This window comes from Hyperoodon ampullatus (assembly GCF_949752795.1).
Source record: "Hyperoodon ampullatus genome assembly, chromosome: 2".
Lineage (NCBI taxonomy): Eukaryota > Metazoa > Chordata > Mammalia > Artiodactyla > Ziphiidae > Hyperoodon > Hyperoodon ampullatus.
The window spans coordinates 12,105,904-12,121,201 of record NC_136915.1 but is presented as its reverse complement, the minus strand read 5'-3'; the positions used below and the strand labels follow the sequence as shown (position 1 = coordinate 12,121,201).

Below are 15,298 nucleotides of genomic sequence, written 5' to 3'. Positions count from 1 at the left end.
TATTTGAAATTCCTTAATGATGTATGATGTTTAACATCTTTTCATATGCTTATTTGACATCTGTAGATTTTCTTTGGTGAGGTGTCTGTTCAGCTCTTTTGCCCGTTTTTAAGTTGGGTTGGTTGGTTTCTTTTTGTTGACTTTTAAGACTCATTTATTTTGTTTATTTATTTATTTTAGTGACGTGTAGTTGATTTACAATGTTGTATTAATTTCTGCTGTACAGCAAAGTGATTCAGTTATACATATATATACATTCTTTTTAAAATATTCTATTCCATTATGGTTTATCACATGATATTGAATATAGTTCCCTGTGCTATACAGTAGGACCTTGTTGTTTATCCATCCTGGATGTAACAGCTCACATCTGCTAACCTCAACCCCCCACTCCATCTCTCCCTCAACGCCCTCCTCCTTGGCAACCACAGTCTGTTCTCTATATCCATGAAGACTCATGTATTTTGGATACATGCTTACAGCATCTTTATTCATAACTGCCAAAAACTGGAAGCAACCAAGATGTCCTTTAAAAGGTAAATGGATAAACAAATTGTGGTACATCCATACAATGAAATACTAGTGATAAAAATAAATGAGTTATCAAATAACAAAAAAGACATGGAGGAATCTTAAATGCATATTGCTTAGTGAAAGAACCTAGTCTGAAAAGGTTACATACTGTATGATTCCAACTGTATGAAATTCTGGAAAAGGTAAAACTATAAGGAGAGTAAAAGATCAGTGCTTGCCAGGGGCACAGGGGCTCTGGGGCTCAGGATGAAGAGGAGGGGCACAGGGCATTTTAGGGCAGTGAAAATATTTTTTATGATACTGTAATGGTGAATACTTGTCACTATACATTTGTCAAAACGAAAGAACGTACAACGCAAAGAGTGAACCCTAATGTAAACTATGGACTTAGTTAATAATATCATATCAATAATGGTTCATCAGTTGTAACAAATGTACCGCACTAATGCAAGATGTTAATAATAGGGGAAACTGTGTGTATTGGAGGGGTAGATATATGGGAACTCTCTGTATTCTCTGCTAAAATTCCTGTAAACCTAAAACTGTTCAAAAAAATAAAGTATTAAAAGAAATTAAAACACATTAGTTCTTTGGAAAATGTCACCCACATCATCTTCATCACCATTGCCATTGATTTTGTGTCCTTTGAACCTTTGATAACCCATGAATGAGAGAAATTCTGTGTGTTACATTTTGTTTGTCTCTTCCCAGGCTTCACTACTTTCAGTTCCTCAAAAACTGTCAAGCCATTATTAAGAAATCAAAGCAAGCAGGAAGTTTTAAATGACTCCACAAAATTGGGTGAGCCTCTACCACATGTTAGGCCAGGAGACAGCTTCCTAGTTCGGCCCTATAATATCACTCGCTCCCTTTACTTGGAAAATTGCTAAATGCTGCTATTGGACAGATGCCCTGCTGCTAATACAGACTGACTCTATAAGCTCCATCCTACTGAGCTGTCCAACTATGAGATGAACTGTTGTTTATTATTATTATTATTATTATTATTATTATTATTATTATTATTATTATCCTTATCATCATTTAACATACTTTGAGGGCTTCCTGTGAACTGGGCCCTGCTGAAGCATTTTGTGTGCATTTTTATCATTTAATCTGCATGACAGCCCTAAACAGGGACTCTATTGTTATCTCCATCTTAGAGATGAAGAAGCTTGGACTCAAAAGTTGAAGTGAGAGGACAGCATTACCTTGATACCAAACCCAGACAAAGACACTACAAGAAAACTACAGACCAATATCTCTTATGAACACTGATACCACAATCCTCAACAAAATATGAGGAAACTGAATTCAACAGCACATTAAAAGGATCATACACTGTGACCAAGTGGGATTTATTCTTGGAATGCAGACTTGATGGTTCAACATATGAAAATTAATCCACGTAATACATCACATTAACAGAAAGAAGGAAAAAAATGATCATCTCGATTGATGTACAAAAAGCATTTGACAAAATGCAACACTCTTTCATGATAAAAGCACTCAACAAACAGGGGATAGAGGGAAATTACCTCAACATAATAAAGGTCAAATATGAAAAGCCCACAGGTAGCATCATACTCAAAGGTGAAAGACTGAAAGCTTTTCGTCTAATATCAAGAATAAGATAAGGATAACTGCTTTTGCCACTTCTATTCAACAAAGTACTGGAAGTCCTAGCCAGAGCAATTAGGCAAGAAAAAGAAATAAAGGCATCCAAATTTGAAAGGAAGAAGTAAAATTATCTCTGTTCACAGGCAACATGATCTTACATGTACAAAATCGTAAAGAGTCCACGAAAAACCACAACCCTCTTAGAACTAATAAACAACATTCAGTAGCAAAATCGTAGGATACAAAATCAAAAACAAAGATCAGTTGTGTTTCTATATGCTCACAATGAACAATCTGAAAAGGAGGTTAAGAAAATAATTTCATGTATGATAGCATAAAAAAGAATAACATATTGTGGGATAAATTTAACCAAGGTGGTAAAAGATGTGTACACTGAAAACTACAAAGTGCTGCTGAAAGGAATTAAAGACACAAATAAATGGAAAGACACCCTGTATTCATGGGTTGGAAGACTTAATATTGTGAAGATGTCATTACTACACAGCAGGATCTACAGATTCAAAATCCCAACAGCAGTTTTGGCAGAAATAGAAAAATCCATCCTAAAATTCATATGGAATTTCAGTGGACCCCAAATAGCCAAAATAATCTTGAAAAAGAAAAGCAAAGCTGGAGGTCTCACACTTCCTGATTTCAAAACTTACTGCATACAAAGGTACAGTAATCAAAACAGTGTGATACTGACATAAGGTCAGGCACATAGGCCAATAGAATAGAATAGAGAGCACAGAAATAAAACTTTGCATATATGGTCCAATGACTTTTGACAAGGGTGCCAAGATTATTCAATGGGGAAAGAACAGTATTTTCAACAAATGATGCTGGGAAAGACTGCAAAAGAATTAAGTTGAACTCTTACCTTACACCATGTATAAAAATTAACTCAAAGTGGATCAAAAACTTAAACGTAGTCTAAAACTATAAAACTTTTAGAGGAAAACACAGGAGGAAAGCTTTATGACATTGGATTGGGCAATGCTTTTTTGGATATGATACCAAAAGCATAGGCAGCAAAAGTAAAAATAGATAAATTCAACTATATCAAAATTTAAAACTTCTGTGAATCAAAGGACACAATAAACAGGGTGAAAGGCCATCTAGAGAATGGGAGAAAATAGTTGCAAATCACAAATCTGAAAAAGGGTTAGTATGAAGAATATATAGAGAACTATAACTCAACAACAACAACAACAAAAAACCCCAAATAACCTGATCGAATATGGGCAAAGAACTGGAATAGACATTTCTCCAAAGAAGATATACAAATGTCCAACAAGCATATAAAAAGATGCTCATCATTACTAGTCATTAGGGAAATGCATATCAAAACCACAGTGAGATACCACCTCATACCCATTAGCATGGCTACTATCAAACACAAATAGCAACAGAAAATAACAAGTGTTGGCAAGGATGTAGAGTAGGGGAACACTAATGCACCGCTGAGAATGTAAAATGGTGCAGCTGATATGAAAAACAGTATTATTTATTTAGAATAAAATTATTATATGATCCTGCAAGTCCACTTCTGGGTATATACCACAAAGAATTGAAAGCAGGAACTTAAAGAGATATTTGTACACTCATGTTTATAGTAGCATTATTCACAATTGCCAAAAGGTGGAAGCCACCCAAGTGCCCACTGACCGATGATTGGATAAGCAAAATGCGGTCCATCCATACAGTGGAATATGATTCAGTGTAGGAGGAAGGAAATTCTGACACATGCTACAACATGGATGAACCGTGAGGACATTATGTGAAATAAGTGTCACAAAAAGGCAAATTTTGTATGATTCCACTTATGTGAGGTACATAGAGTAGTCAAGCTCATAGAAACAAAATAGAATGGGGGTTGCCAGGGGCCGGGGAAGGGGGAAACGGGGAGTTGTTGTTTAATGGGTACAGTTTCAGTTTTGCAAGATGAAAAATTCTGAGGCTGGTTGCACAACAATGTGAATAACTTACAACTACTGATCTGTACACTTAAAAGTGGTGAAGACAGTAAAATTTATATGTATTTTACCACGATTTAAAACATGGCTAAGATGAAGGGACTCACTCAACATCAGGATGCTGGCACAGGGCAATGTCAGGGTTTGAACCCAAGTCTAATTCCAAAACCTGTACCTTTGATTTGTACCCTGTGATTTTCAGAGTAGAGAAGGATTTAATAATGAGAGAGGAGACAGGCAGGACCTAATATAGAAAAAAAATGCATTTTTTAAAGGCTCCTGCATTTTAAAAGTCTTTAAAAAGTATATAGTGAGTCCATAAAATATTGAGACGTTTAAACATCTATTAACAATGCCCATCTGCTCTGATGACTCCTGTGCTTTGAGGAACCCTCCTCGGGAAGCTGACTTAGTTATGACGTTGCCCTGAGGTTCGCTGACGTTGTCGCTGAGGTTCGACGTGTACCTGGAACCGTCCTTTGGAGCTAGGTTTCAACCTTGCATCACCTGGAACTGGGAAGCCCCATCTTAGACCATAACCTCCCACTCCCAGCCTTCCTTATCCTCTGTCTCGTCCTCTCCTTGAGTCACGTAGCCTTTGCTCCCTGTTCCCTCCCTATGGGTAATGCCCTACGCTCACCCAGCCTGGGCCCTGCTCAAGCTCACCAGCTCCTTCAAGTCCAAGCGGCCCCCAAACCCTCCTGCCACCCTCACACTTCTGTCCTGAGGCTGGCCCAGTGCCCTTTGGGCCCCCCAGACAGCAGGTCCCTGCTCTCAGGCTTTTCATTCTACTTTGACAACAGCCTCCTAGGTCTTCACCTCCTGCAGCTGCCGGTATTCTCCGTCTGCTTCTCCCGACCCTCCTCCATCCCTTTCCACGGCGCCCTCTGCCCAGCAGGCCCACCTGTGCAGCTACATCCATGGGCTGATGGGCTCCTTGCCTCTGGTTTCTGGTTGGGTTTGGCCAATGGGGGGGTTAGAGATCAGAGCAGGGAGGAGAGAGCTTGGGGTACTTACTCCCCTGGCTTCCTTTCTGTGGGGCCACACAGCTTCCCTCAGAGGACTCTGCCCAGCCCTCGGGGTCTCCGGGTCCCAGGAAATGCCCCTGCCCCTCACCCCTCAGCCCTGGGGGTGGGAACAGTCCTCACTCATACGAGCTCTGGGCCCTGCACTATCCTTTGTGGTTTCTCTGAGCCCTGCCCACTCCCTATGGAGTCCCTTCAGGAAACTCCCCTCCATCACTCCACACCCCTGTGAATGTGCCTTCAGCTCCCTGCCAGGACCTGGGCTTCCCAGGCATGGAGAAGCTCTTAGATGGGAACTTCAAGGCTTCTCTTAGCTGCCAAGGGCCTCCGGGTGGTCCTGCCTTCATCCCGCCCTGGTCTGGTCCCTCTCCTCAACCATCTCCTCTTCTGCATCCTCACCTTGACAGTGTAACTTCCGTCTAAGCTGTGAACGTGCTCACCACCCCCTCGGCCTGGAAACGCCGCCCCTTCCCCCTTCCTTTCCTTTATGGTCAAATGGCTTCAAGAGGTTCCTCTCCCGCTGGGTCCTCAACCCACTGCCAGTGCCCTCGGGGGCCTCCTCGGGCTCTCGGCCTCCCTGTGACATGTGACACAGTTGTCAGAGAGAGGCACGTGGCCTGGTGGTTCAGGGGTTGGGGAAGCAGGGCCACGTGGTGGTTATTAGACTGGGCTCGAGCCCAGCTCTCCTACTTCCTAGCAGGGTGACCTTGGGCAAGTGACACCTCAGCTTCCTCATCTGTAAGGTAACAAAAGGACCGTCTTGTAAGTTACTGGTGACGTATAAATGATATAATACATACAAAAGCACTTAGAAGAGAACATAGGGCAAATGGGAAATGTTCTCTATTATGAGCAAGAGGATGGGCTCTGGAGTTAGAAAGCCTTGAGTTCAAGTCCCACCTCTGCTACCTTCCAGCTGTGCAGCCTGGGGCATGGTTCTTTGCTTCTCTTTGGTTGCTCCCTGAGCAGCAAAAATGAGTTTGATAAGCTGGGCTTTGTAGGATTGACAAAAGGTACTGCTTGGTGACATGTTCAAAGGAGTGGGATAACATTTTTGAAATTAACTTGTGTGTGTGTGTGTGTGTGTGTGTGTGTGTGTGTGTGTTTTATCTATTTCTTTTAACCTTTTGGTTCTAGGCTATCCCATCCCCCAGCCCCATCTCCCCACTGCCTCAGGAAAGGGATGTAGTGCAGAAATAGTAAAAAAAAAAATGGGGTTTTCAAGAATATGGATATGAGGAAACGGCCAGGCGCTGGTGAGACGAGTCTGGGAGTGGAAGGAAAGAAGAAGCTTCTCTGCTTCCCCATCAGCTGGATCCTTCCTCCCCGGTCTCCCCAGGAGAGCCCTGTGGACCGGCAAGGCCTCAGGAGAGGCTGGTCCTGAAATCAGACTGCCCGAGCCTGGTGCCCAGTGCCCCAGCCTCCCTCTGTGACCTCAGGCAGGATACTCAGCCTATCTGTGCCTCAATGCCCTCATCTGTAAAGTGGGGCAAACAACACTAACCTCCTAAGGATGAAATGAGTTAATACACTCGAGAGTGAAAAGAACAGTACCTGGCACAAAGCAAGCTATCTCTGTGATGAATACCCTCAGCCTGGCAGCAGCTCTCTGGCTCCCTCACCTCTCTCACTGCTTCCAGGTCTCCACGCCGGGCTCCTCTCCCCTCAGATGTCCGTTTCCTCTGCACTCTGTCCATGTGCTGGGGCCACTGTGCCACCCCCTCGATTCGCAGGTGTGTATTTCCAACCCCTGGTTCATCTCCAGGCCCCAAACTGCCTGGCTGCTTCCGGGATGTTGAGGTGCTCACTCAACCACTCCTGCTTCCTGCCCTCTTGGTAACGGTATTATCACCTTCCAGCTCATCCAGCCATCTTTCTCCGTGGCCTGTGGCATTGATCCTACTGATTCTTCCAGAAAGCTCTCAGACCAGTCCCAAAGCAACGGTCCAGTCAGGTGGTAGTATTAATGTGGTGGGCAGAATGGTCTCCCAAAGATGCCCATGCCCTGATCCCCAGAACCTGGGAATATGCTCCATGAGGTGGCCAAAGGGACTGTGCCGATGTCAAGGTTACTAATCAGTGCTCTTAAAAGAGGGAGACTAAGGACTTCCCTGGTGTTGCAGTGGTTAAGAATCCGCCTGCCAATGCAGGGGACACGGGTTCAAGCCCTGGTCCGGGAAGATCCCACATGCCATGGAGCAACGAAGCCCGTGTGCCACAACTACCGAGCCTGCGCTCCAGAGCCCACGAGCCACAACTACTGAGCCCACGTGCCACAACTACTCAATCTGAGTGCCTAGAGCCCGTGCTCCACAACAAGAGAAGCCACTGCAATGAGAAGCCCGTGCACTGCAACAAAGAGTAACCCTCGCTCGCTGCAACTAGAGAAAGCCTGTGCTCAGCAACGAAGACCACACCCAGCCAAAAACTTATAAAAAATTTTTTAAAAAGTGGGAGACTATCCTGGGTTATCCAGGTGGAACTAATTGAACTCCACCAGTCCTTATAAGCAGAGAACTTACTCTGGCTGGATTGGAGAGATAAGTGCTGTTTCTTGCTGGGCCCCCACTTAACAGCCCCAATGCTCCTCTTGCTGGGAAAGCACCAGGTCAACGTTTCCTCTTTACCCAAATCCCCCCCTAGATGGCACCACCTCAGTCTGTTGCATGAAAGAGGATCACAAGAACATTGATCTCACATTTCACTGACAACCCCCATTCTGGATTCCACAGGGAGGAATTTCCCTAGCTTACTCAATTATCTTGTTATCTCAGTTAACTGAGAATTTCCAATTTAGATATTAGATGTTCCCAAAGCTAAATTTACACTCAAAGAGTGAAGCTTCTGGTTTTAGAAGCTTGAGTCAGCTCAGTCTGAAACTCAGCCCCACCTCCCCCGTCTAGCTGTGTGATTTGGGCCAGTTCCTTAACCTTTCTGAGTCCCATGTCCATGTCATCAAATGAGGATAATAATGATAATAGTAGTTCTCACCCGCACAGGATTTGTTTTGTGGATATAATTCTATAAATATATATACAGAACATACATAGATGATGTAGAAAGCCATGTGAGATACAGTAAGTAGTCCATAAATGTATGCTGTAGCTGTTTGTATTATGTATGCTATTCAAAAGATTATGATCTTTCTTTCATCTCACATCCATCAGAATGGCTACTATAAAAAAAAAGGGAAATAACAAGTGTTGGTGAGGACGCAGGGAAAGTGGAACCCTTGTGCCCTGTTGTGAGAATGTAACTTGGTGCAGCCACTATGGAAAACAGCATGGCAGTTCCTCAAACAATTAAAAATAAAATTATCATATGATCCAGCAAGTCTACTTTTGGGTATATATCCCAAAGAACTGAAAGCAGGGGCTTGAAGAGATATTTATACACCCATGTTCATAGGGTTGTTTGCAACAGCCAAAAGGTGGAAACAACCCAAGTGTCCATCGGTAGATGAATGAATAAACAAAATGTGGTGAATCCACAGAATGGAATATTATTCAGCCTTAAAAAAGGAAGGAAATTTGGACACATGCTACAGCATGGATGAACATGGACATTATACTCAGTGAAAGGACATTATACTCAGTGAAAGAAGCCAGTCATGAAAAGACAAATACTGTTATGATTCTACTTATATGAGATACCCTGAGTAGCCAAGGTCATAGAGACAGAAAGCAGAACGGTGGTTGCTGGGGGCTGGGATGGGGGGGCATGGGGAGTTGTTGTTTCATGGGTGCAGTTTCAGTTCTGCAAGATTCAAAGAGTTCTGGAGATGGATGGGGGTGACGGCTGTACAACAGTGTGAATATATTTAATGCCACTGAAATGCACACTTAATAAAAGTGGTTAAGATGGTAAATTTTATGTTATGCATATTTTACCACAATAAAAAAAATGAGAAAAATGAGATCACGATCTAGCCCTTTCTTCTGAACTTTTTCCTCTTGGAAGCCCTCCATCTGCTGGTGAGAACCTAGGCCCATCAATTGCTGTGGTGGGAACTGACCAATAAAGTCAGCCGCCAGTTCCCAAACAGGGGACAAAACATTACCTGAGGACTGGCGGGACCAAACAGGTGAACCCCCAGAGCGAGGAGCACCTGGGGAGAAGCCAGGGGTGAGGTGGGGGGGAGGGGGGGACGGGAGCACGACCCAGGCGGGAGGACAAGCGCGATGCAGATGGGGAGCCAGCAAGTGCACCCTCCCAGGCCTGTGTCATTCCGTGGATTTCCCCACAGAGAGCCCACCTGTCACCTAATGTCTCAAAATGTAAGTGTTTGCTTAGAATAAGAGAAACGTGAATTAAAATGACACAGGTACCATACTTCACCCCGTAGATCAGTGAAGATCCAATGGGGGGTCAGCACCGTAGGCTCGGGAGTGAGTGGCAGACGGGCGTCCACTGCTGGCAGGACACCACATCCGGAAACCTCTGGTGGGCAATTTGGCCATGCCCATCCGAGTTACAGCTGTGTGTGTCCTTTGACAGAGCAGACATACCTGCACGTCCGTGAAATGATGCAAATAATAGGAGAATCCCAGCAGCCTTGTTTAATAATAATAAACAAGATTATGGTGTAGGCTCTGGTTCTTTTCTGAGAGGCAGCCCAGAACTGGCAGGGGCCAGGAAAAGGGACGAGAGTCATCCGGCTGGATGGGATCTGGGGTGTGTGTATGAGATCAGTCTGGCTTCACGACCCTCAGATCCCACGCGAGAAGGGCTGACAGAGCCTGGAGAGATGGCTAAACCCATGAGAAAGGAGATGCCTGGCAGGACACTGACCACCGAGGGTGAGGGGTGGACACCAGCATTTCATCCCCCTGTCATGTCTGTTCTTTGTTTTTCTCTTCCATCTCCACCCTTCTAGCTGCAGCCCTGCACTGACTTGGGCTGTCCTAGAGCTCAGTCTTCTAGGGATCCTGGGACTTCCCCAGGGTGGGACTGGGGGAGTCCCTGGGGAGGGGGTAGGGTCAGTCAGCCCTTCATTGTTTAACCTTCGCTTCTCTTTTCCTCAAAACAAAGTTTATTGAAAGAATACACACACACACACACACACACACACACAAGCAGGAGCTCTGCTGATCAAGAAGGGAGAGGGAGGGAGCACTGATGGTGGGGTTCTCAAAGTGTGGTCCTGGAGCCAACTCCAGGGGACTCCATTCCCCCCACCTGAACCTGGGGAGCATATAAATGTGAAGATTCCTGGGCCTTACCCCAAACCCACGGGGTCAGAATGCCTAGGAGTTCATGTTGAACAACCACTCTTAAACATACGGAAAATCCAACAACCACTGGCTTTGGTGTTTCTTCATTCTGGAAGAACTGAGTCCCTTTCTCAGCAGAGTTTAAATAACAGCCACATCCAACTCTAAAAATTACAGTTTACAAGGCACATCAAATCATATAAATTATAACTCGCAAGGTTTAGCTGTGAAACGAGCAAGGCTGAGGCTTTTGAGCCGTGTGAAATGGGAGAGGGGAGATTGTGAATAGAGCTCCTGACGGCTCGTCTGCACACAGCAGCCGGGAGGTGCACTGGCAGGTCTCCCCCTTGTTGACAATGCTTCAAGCCTTCTTCCCACTGCTTTTCAGATAAAGACCAAAACCCTTAGGGTGACATGAAGGAGGCCGACTTGTCCCTTAGCCCTCCTCCTTCCCACTCTGACTTCTGGATGCCCTGGTTTTCTCTCAGTCCCTTGGGCTCACAATATGCTCTTCCACCCCAGGGCCTTTGCACATGCCATTCCCTTCTCCTTTTGTCTAGTTAAGTCCTCCTTGTCTTCCATATTCCTTTCCTTTACAGCCCCAATATTGGAATGGAATTAGTCACACCTTTGTGGGATCATTTGACTTATTTCTCTCTCTCCTGGCAGCTTCCTGATGGCAGGGACCATGTCCAGTTCTGACATCGCCGTACCCCTAGACTTGGCTCGGTGCTGAGGCTCTGGGTAAATACTGTGCAATGAATGAGTGATAGCAACAGTTATCACTGTTGACTATAAACAGTTCTCACTAGCCTGGCTATAAACAGGCTTCCTATTGCCTTAGGGAACCAAACTCCTTACAGGATATAGAAAAAAGTCTGGAGGGTAAAACCCTGCAAATATCAATATTGATTTTTCCCTGAGCCAAATGATTACAAGTGACTTTTATTTTCTTCCTTATATTTTCCTTTCTCCCAATTTTTAAAAACAAGAAGCATGTAACTACCTTCCATTATCGGAAAGAGTAAATGATGTCAAAATACTATGATACCAATAGTCAAAACAACATGTCAGCCTTGCTGATGAGTAGAAATCTTTAGAAGCATGACTGCCTATTCTTTAGGTTTGATCCAGGCCAATAAAACAAACAATCTTTTTTATTTGCTAGATGTAACCTCCGGGTAATTGCAAGGATGATTTTTAGTAATATAAATCCCTGAAATTTTTTTTTTTTTTTGCGGTACACGGGCCTCTCACTGTTGTGGCCTCTCCCGTTGCGGAGCTCAGGCTCCGGACACGCTGGCTCAGCGGCCATGGCTCATGGGCCCAGCCGCTCCGCGGCACGTGGGATATTCCCGGACCGGGGCACGAACCCGTGTCCCTTGCATCGGCAGGCGGACTCTCAACCACTTCGCCACCAGGGAAGCCCAGTGACGTATTTCTTAAGCTACGTCCGAGGAGCAGTCAGCAGTCAATTATTTCTATACAATGAATGCAACTCAATTTCTGTCTAGTTACTAACTGTCCTCATTAGTTCCCTTTTCCAAATGGCTTATTAATGTCAGTGGATCCTCATCTCAACCCTGTGCACCTCTGAGGATTCTTCTCAGTCACTGTTTTATGAGACCATAATAATGATCATTGTGTCATTCACTGAGCACCACATGCCAGGCTCTTTATATGCATTTCTCACTTAATCCTCAGAATAACCGTGAGGTAAGAGGTTTACAGACAGGGAAAAGGAGCTCAGAGTGATTAAGTAATTTGTTTGAAGTCACTCAGCCACAAAGTAGCCTAATGAGATTCAAACCCAGGTCTGTCTATCTCCAAAGCCTGTGCTTTTAAAAATTACTACAGTTTTCTAATATCATAGTCAGGTTCAAAACAGAGATCTCTGTCTCTACTTTAGCCAGACAGGAAATAAAACTACCCCAAATCTATGCCTTGTTAGGATAAAGAAGAAACTACAGTTCTTCTTCTTCTTCTTTTTCCTCCCACTTTGCACACTGAACAGATGTTCTGTGTCCTTGAAGGGAGACCATATCATGGAGGAGAATCTCACGGGGAGGTTCATGGAGTTATCTTTAAATCTGTTGCGTTTACAATAAACATTCTCAGAAAACTAGGAATAAAGGGGGAAACTTCTCACTTCGTAAGAACATGTATAAATACCCTACAGCTAACCTCCTACTTAACGGTGAAAGACTGACTGCTTTCCCCTAAGGTCAGGAACAAGCAAATATAAGGATTTATACACTGCTCTTGTTCAGCAGAGTCCTGGAAGTCTTAACCAGGGAAATAAAGCAAGGAGAAGAAGATTAAAGGCATTCACATCTCCTTTTCTGAAAGGAGAAATAAAATTATTCTTATTTGCAGATGACATGATTGTTTATGTATAAAATCCCAAGAAATCTACAAAAGCCCTTATATAAGAAAGTGCAGTTAAGGTTGCAAGATACCAAGAAGCATACAAAAATCAACTGTATTTCTATATACTGTCAATGAACATGTGGACACCAAAATTAAAAATATAATACCATTTACAATCACTCAAAAAAGAAAAGAGAGACATACTTAAGTGTAAATCTAACAAAACATGTACAGGATGCTGAAGTTTCGTATGCTGAAAACTACAAAACACTCATGAGAGACACTGAATAAATGGAGAAATATACCGTGTTCATGAATTGGAAGACAATGTAGGAGTATATCAATTATTCTCACATTGATATATAGGATAAAACACAATTCCAATCAAAATTACAGCATGATATTTTGTATATACAGACAGGCTTACACTAAAATGTAAATGGAAAGGCAAAGGAACTAGAATAGGTTAAAAAAATTTTTAAAGAAAAGTGGGAGGAATCACTCTACCTGATTTAAGACTTACATAGCGACAGTAATCAAGGCTATGTCATAATGGTAGATCCATTATGACAAATAGATCCATGAAACATAATAGGGAACTAAGAAGTAGCCCCCATAGAAAGTATGGCCAGATTATTTTTGACAAACTTGCAAAAGCCATTCAATGGAGAAAGGATAGTCTTTTCAACAAATGGTTCTGGAACAATTAAATATCCACATGCAAGAAAAATGAACTTTGACCTAAATCTCACATCATAAACGACAGTGAACCCAAAATGGTTCATAGATTTAAACATAAAACTATAAAACACTTAGAAGAAAACATAAGAGAAAATCCTCAGGGTCAGGGACCTTGTGGCATGTTCTTAGACATGACACTAAAGGCATGATCTATAAAAGAAAAAATAACTACCTGGACTTCATCAAAAGTTAAAGCTTTTGCTCTGTGAAATACTCTGCTAAGAGAATGAAAAGACAAGCTACGGATGGGAGAAAATATTTGCAAACCATCTATCTGACAAGGGACTCATATCTAAAATACATAAAGAATTCTCAAAACTCAATGGTAAAAAACTAAACAATTCGATTAGAGACACTTAAAAGATATGAAGAGATATTTCACTGAAGAGGATATGCAGAAGGCAAACACGTACATGAAAAGACATTTAACATCACTATCGATTTGGGAAATGCAAGTTAAGACTATGATGAGATACCACTACACACTTACTAAAACAGCTACAATGAAAAACAGTGTTTATGCTAATTGCTGGTGAGGATGTGTCTCATACATTGCTGGTGGAAATGAAAGATGGTACAGCCACGCTGGATAAGTCTGGCAGTTTCTTTACAAACCGAATATATATAAACACATATGTTAATCCATGCAATCATACTCCTGAGCATTTATCACAGAGAAATAAAAACTTATGTTCACACAAAAACCTGTACACAAATGTTTATAGTAGATTTATTTGTAATAGCCCCAAATGGAAACAAAATGTCCTTCAAAAAGTGAATGTTTAAACATAGGTGATACGTCCATACCGTGGACTATTACTCAGCAATAAAAGAACAAGCTAATAACCTAAATGGATGTCAAGGGCACTACACTGACAGAAAAACAAAAAAATCAATCACAAAGGTCATACATAAATGATGAAATTTATAGAGACGGAGAACAGATTAGTGGTTTTCGGAGCGTGGGGACGATGGTGGGAGGAGGAATTGTGACTATAAAAGGAGCATCACAAGGGACATCTCTGATGATGGAATACTCCTATATCCTGATGGCCACACCCAAATCCACACGTGGTAAAATGGCACAGGACTCCACACATGCTTCGTGCCATTCTCTCTACTATTTGTGCATCTATAATTATTTCAAAATAAAGTTTAAAAAAATCTGTTGAGTGAAGTCTGAGAGTGGTCTGCCTTTCACAGTCCTAAAGGGATTCCATTGCATTTCTCTTTCTGCTTCAATATTTTAATCCCTTTCAAAATTTTAAAAGGCTCAAAGCCACTGTTTTTGTAATTCCTTACTTACAATTTCTTCCAACTTCCTTGGCTGTCAATGAGCTGGGACTGTGGACCAAGCCACAGCTAATTCAGAGAATGGAATGAAATGAAGTGAGAGAGCGCTGAGGCCTCGCCCAGGGCTTACCCTGATTTACTACTTGGAGGTACGGGTGCTGGGGAGGGCTCTGAGGGGCCCAGAGTCTCCAGAAGCTCTGGAAAGGGCGAGAGGCCATTGCTCAAACTGGGCACTTCAGGTGGCCGTGGCTGCCAGACGCGGAGCAGGTGAAGGTCAAGCATCAGCTCTACGCCCACCTTCCAAACCGCGCCATCAGGGTGGGACACTGCACACACAGTCAGCAAAGGACACAGGGCCCATCGCACTTTGCACTGTGCTCATTCTTACCACATGTGCCAGGGAGACCCAGCACATGCGGGGAATTGTTATTGGTGGCACACTGAGGAAGGCTGGGACTGTTAGCCAGAGGCTGTGCTTTACAAGAGACTGGAGTCCACAGAACAGTAAGGACTTTTGGTGGTGTGA

At 43.2% G+C, this 15,298-nt stretch overlaps 1 protein-coding gene across 1 annotated transcript in view; it reads right to left on the bottom strand.

Moving 5' to 3' along the window:
* Positions 1–15,298, bottom strand: part of LOC307063669 (forkhead-associated domain-containing protein 1-like) — a gene marked incomplete at both ends in the record, with an annotated part of 98,557 nt that overhangs the window by 83,125 nt on the left and 134 nt on the right.